This window comes from Lygodium microphyllum, chromosome 7 (genome assembly GCF_053477565.2).
Source record: "Lygodium microphyllum isolate KBCC chromosome 7, Lygodium_microphyllum_v1.1.10, whole genome shotgun sequence".
Lineage (NCBI taxonomy): Eukaryota > Viridiplantae > Streptophyta > Polypodiopsida > Schizaeales > Lygodiaceae > Lygodium > Lygodium microphyllum.
In genome coordinates this window covers 120,870,570-120,876,263 of record NC_141141.1, presented here as the reverse complement: position 1 = coordinate 120,876,263, position 5,694 = coordinate 120,870,570, and the positions used below count along the sequence as shown (strand labels likewise).

Genomic DNA, 5,694 nt, shown 5'->3' with positions numbered 1-5,694 from the left:
GAAACTAGTAAGGCTCGTGAGGAAAGAGGGAGAAAAATAAAGAGACGAGTGAAGAAAGAGAGAAAAGAAGAAAATAGATCGAGAGCACCTAGAAAACATTATCATACTAATGATATTCCTTTGGGAGAAGGAGAAAATGACTATGATCTAAAGAAAGATATGATGGGTAGGAAACCTGATAAATCCTTTGCTTAGTTGATGGAGTTGTGCCCTAGGATGAGAGGACACTGGAAGAAATTAGTAAATCCAAAAGGGAGAGAAGGGAAAAAAGGTATTGTAAGAGTTTTAAGTGTAGAGGAGTTACCAGATATTTGTCCTGTAGTAGATGCTTGGTACAAAAACCAAAATATAGGAGAGGCATACATAGATGGAGGAGCACAAGTCAGTGTGATTACCCAAGCATGTGTAGAACAGTTTGGACTTCGAATAGTGGTAGGATCCAGTTTTTGAATAAGGCTTGCAAATCATGCTAAAGTGAAATGCATATGAATAATTCAAAATTTTGAAATCAAGGTTTATGGAGTTGCTATGAAAATTACTTGTCATGCTATGCCAGTAGGGTTAGGAGCATTTCCACTTATTTTGGGTAGACCCTGGCTTAGGAAAGCAGGAGCAATACAAGATTGGGGGAAAGGAACTTTAACAATTTATGACTGTAGAGGAGTAGCAAAGAAGTTTGATACGGGTCGAGAAAGGAATTAGTGAATGAGGATACTAGCGAGGAAGAAGAAGAGGAAAGTGATAGTACGGAAGAAGAAGATGAAATTGAGGAGGGAAGTTCGGAAAGTGATTCAGATCCAAAAATTTCATCTATAATAATTAAAATAATAATAAAAAGAAGAAAAAAATATCTCTAGAAAACAGAATGAGGTCAATAACTCATATAGAACCATCAATAGTTACAAGGGTATCAAAAAACAAAAAAAAGTCCAAAACATAAATGTTAAAACCAAAGGAAATAAAAAAGATGGGTTTTTAAAAGATGATGAAGAAGGGAAACTAGAGAAATTAGAAAAATTAATGGAATTACCACAAGATTTAACAAAAAAAAGAGGGTTTCTAGAAAAAATGTTAAGTCAAGATTTGACAGATGGAGAAAGAAAACAATATCATTCACTTATAAATAAATATCCCAACCTTTTTGCAACCTCATACTTAGAAATCAGAGGAATGAAAGGGGAAGGGCTAAAAATAGAACTGTAAAGAAGATGCCAAGACAATATGTCAAAAGTTAAAACCCCTAACTTCAAAACAAATATCAGATTTGAAAGAAGAAGTAGATAAATTGTTGCAGGCTGGGTTTATTTATCTTGTAGAAGATTCAGAATGGGTAAGCACAATAGTTATAGCATCAAAGAAAACGGGAGGTTGGAGAATTTGTGTTAATTATAAGCCTCTAAATGCCGTCACAAAAAGGGATCATTATCTGCTTCCCTTCGTAGAAGAAATCTTAGATTCAGTTGCAGGTTTTGAAAGGTATAGTGTTTGTGATGGATATTCTGGATATTTTCAATTACCCATTGCTCTAGAAGATAAAAAGAAAACGACTTTCATAACACCATGGGGTTGTTTTTGCTATAGAGTTTTACCTTTTGGACTTAGTAATGGACCAGCTTGGTATCAAGGGAGGATAAATAGAGTGCTAGCACCTTGCCTAGGAAAGTTTGTTAGAGACTTCATTGATGATATTTGTGTTCATAGTACAAGATTAGAACATTGTGAAAAACTTGGAGAAGTATTTGAAAGATTGGATAGTTATTATGGTTGTCAACTAAATCCAAAAAAATGTAAAATAGCTCAACCAAAAGTGAAACTTCTTGGTCATGTAGTTTAAAAAAATGGAATAGAACCTGATCTAGAAGCCCTAGTAACCTTAGTATCACCTGCAGATACCAAAGAACTTATGACATTCATTCATAAGGTAAGATATCTATCAAGATTCATTCCTCTGGCATCTCAGTTACTCTATCCGTTATACAGATGGTAGCCAAGAAGGATCCTTTAGAGTGGACTAAAGAGGTTGAAGAAGTGTTTCAACAGGTAAAGGAAACTGTAAGTCATGCATCATCAATTCAAGCACCTGATTGAGAAAATGAGTTTTTTGTGAATCCTTCAATTGGGGAAGATGCTATTGGAGCAATTCTAATGCAACAAGGAAGGAATTCTAGATATATGAGATCTATCTATTTCGCAAGTCGAGTGAAGTTGCAAATAGAAAAAACATATACAGAAATAGAACTGGTAATGTTAAGTGTGATATTTGCTTGTAAAAAGTTTAGGAGATATCTACTGCCAAAATCCTTTACTATTTTAACAAGCTATACAGTATTACCACAATTGGTGAATAACTCAAACTTATCAAGAAGAGTTATGAAATGGATTGTTGAACTAGAAGAATTTCAATATAAATTCCAGGTTGAGGATTCAACTAGGGCTACAATAGCAGACCTTTTAACCTATAGAGGAAGCTCTTTTTTACTTAAAGGAAAATTTGGAGAAAAAGAAGAGGAAAAACGAGAAATAGAAAACTCATTCTTGATGTATTTTGATGGATCATATCGTAAGGCACACCAAGCATCTTCAGGAGGAATAGTGGTTTATGATCCTCAAAGAAAGTTAATAAAAAAAGAAACAGTTAAACTTGAGGCAACAAGTAATAATGAAGCTGAGTATGCAACCTTACAAGTAGCCATTATGCTTTGTCGAAGAATGGGAATTTGAAGGTTATTAGAGGTGATGCTTTACTATTACTAAAGCAAATACTCAAAGTTTGGCAGATAAAAAATCCCAAATTGAAGAGGTTGTGTAATAGAGTTCGAAGAGATTTAAAACAGTTTGAAGCCTGGAGTTTGAAACATATCTCCAAGGAAGAAAATTAGGAAGCTCACAATGCAGCCCAATTAGCAATTTGTCAAGTGTTTGTGATGAAAACAGATCTTCCTCTTTATAGGGGAAGAGAAACTCTTGACTTGGAAGAAGAATTTTTGTTAACAGGAAAAGTACCTTCTAGCATTCAAAAAAACAAAAAATATGGGTTTTTAAGAAGAGCTGGAAGATGTAAAATGGTGAACGATGCTCTTTATGCTAAAGGAGTGGATTTAATTTTAAGAAGAGTACCCTGGAAAGAAGAAATATATCACATTTTAGAAACAAATCATGAGGGGGCATGTGGGGGACATTATTCACACAAAATAACTTTACAAAAGATTTTAACTGAAGGATATATGTGGCCAAGCATTCAAAAAGATGTTAATCATTGGTGCAAATCCTGTCATGAATGTCAAAGAATGAGTAAGAGAATATTGAAACCTGAAACAAGAAAAATCATTCTTGCATATGAAATTTTTGAAAAATGGGGAATTGATGCAATTGGTCCATTACCACATACTTCACGAGGAAAAATATATATTTTGACAACAGTTGATTATCTTTCTCGATGGGCAGAATCTAAGGCTGTAAAAAACATTAGAGCCATAGATGTGGGAAAATTTATCTATGAAGATATATGCTGTAAATTTGGAACACCTTTAGAGATTTTGTCAGATAGAGGACCAGGTTTTAAGGGAGAATTAATAGACTTTCTTTGTGAGAAAATGAAAATAACAAAAAGATTTACTTCACCATACTATCCTCAATGTAATGGTCTCAACGAGAGATTTAACGCGGAGTTAATAAGAATGCTGTCTAAAATGACAAGGGATCGTCCACAAACATGCGATATTGAATTGCCAAGTGCTTTGTGGGCTTATCGATTAGCAAGAAAAGAAAATACATGATATTATCCCTTTAAAGTGGGTTATGGAGAGGAAGCCTTATTACCTATAGAGGTAGAAATACCGGCTTTAAGGATGATTGAAAAGTTGACTGAAGGAGAGGAAAAAAATTATTTCATAGAAAGGTTGATACAATTACAAGAAGCACAATTAAACAGACAGGAAGTGTGTGATCAATATGAGAAAATTCAAGAAAAAAATTTACAAGATATTGTGGTATAGCCTAATAGCAAGGGTAGCCCAACGGCCAGTCACAGCCAAACTAGCAGTTCTTGCTCTTGCCAAACTAACAGTTCTTGCTCTTGCCAAACTAACAGTTCTTGCCCTTGAACTGGTTCTTGCCTTTGTACTGAACATAGATAAATGGAACAAGAGAAATGGGAGAGGGAGGCCAATTTTTGGGTTGAGTATCTAGTCCTTCTTGCATTCCACATTGGTGGAGATGGCAGGCTTCACGGGTTCCTCATTCTTTGCCCTGCACACGCTCATCTTGCATCCCGGTCCCTCTCACATTTGCTTGCGTCATGAGCCGCCCAACTTCTCCATGCCAAAACCCTCACTCTCCCATATACGAGGATGCATATATGCAACCTGAGTACACCGCACAACCTATTCAGATGGAACACCTAGTTTAGGCAATGTCCAACATGCTTTTGCAAGTTAATCACACTAACCAGTCCCTTCTCAATTTCCTATCATCCAATAGCACAACACAAAATCACCGCCCAGACCCTAAGATTCACCCAAAGCTGTTTTCACGTTTGCCAATAGAGAACGTATTAATGTGGCTGGATCATTTCGAAAACGTCTCCAACTATCATACTTGGTCTGAAGAACACAAGGCCATGGAGGTCCACACGCTGCTTGAAGGTGTCGCTGCAACTTGGTTCATCCAACATCAGGAAGATATTAAAGGAGATTGGCAGAGTTTGAAAGCATTGTTGATTCAGAATTTTGCGCATTAGAATATTACTCAGACGGCGCTCCAGCAACTCAATGCTTTGAAACAACAACAGTTTGAACCAATCGCACAATTTGCGATCAAGATGAATTAGCTGCTTTTGAGGGCTGACCCTACAATGTCTGAAGACATCAAATTATTTTTTCTCTAGCCTTGCCTCCATCATGACATCTCCAGACAGGTTTGAGATCAGGGCCCAACCTCTTTCCACGATGCAATTCAAATCGCATAGCATATCGAGGCCTCTGCAAACCCTGATGCTCCAATAACCTGTGTCCCTCAAATGACTCCACACCCCCACCTAGTAGAGTCCAATCCCATTCCCATGGACATTGACATTCAGAATTATCAACTGACTTCCCGTAGAGCCTTACCCTCACGAGATGCACAGGGTTGCCCAAAATGTTTCTATTGTAATAATTATGGTCATGTTCAACAGCATTGCAAACAACTTCAAGCACGACAACATCACCAAAATGCCCAGGTACAACTTGTTGATGCTGCCTCTCTGACCGAGCTACCGGGAAACATCTAAGCGGGACGTTGGTGGAAGAGCATCGCCCACAAATTCAAGCTGCCGCATCTTCCAATCGCATGGTATGTTCCACACTAGCCCATATAGAAAACACATCCCAAGAAGTACTTTTAGACTCAGGTAGTAGTATTTCCTCCATTAGCGAACTCAAGTCCATTGTACATTCTTTCTAGCTCTTCAATTGTTCACTCACTCCTTTTATATTTTAAGCAACCAGTTGTTTCCCATGACTCTCGGCTATGATTGGTTTGTGAAAACCAAGGCTCGCTTACAATTTGACTCTCAACAGTTGGTTTTACCCAACTCCCTACTGATACCAATGTTTATATGTTCACACCAACATCCCACTGTCGTACACACACAATACACTTGGAAACACTCTCACACCCGTTTGCATGATGTCCGGAAAGTCTTGAACAAATTCT

At 37.1% G+C, this 5,694-nt stretch overlaps 1 pseudogene; it reads left to right on the top strand.

Moving 5' to 3' along the window:
* Nucleotides 1-4,297: 4,297 nt before the first annotated feature.
* On the top strand, nucleotides 4,298-5,269 carry LOC148033883 (uncharacterized; annotated as a pseudogene).
* Nucleotides 5,270-5,694: the final 425 nt, after the last annotated feature.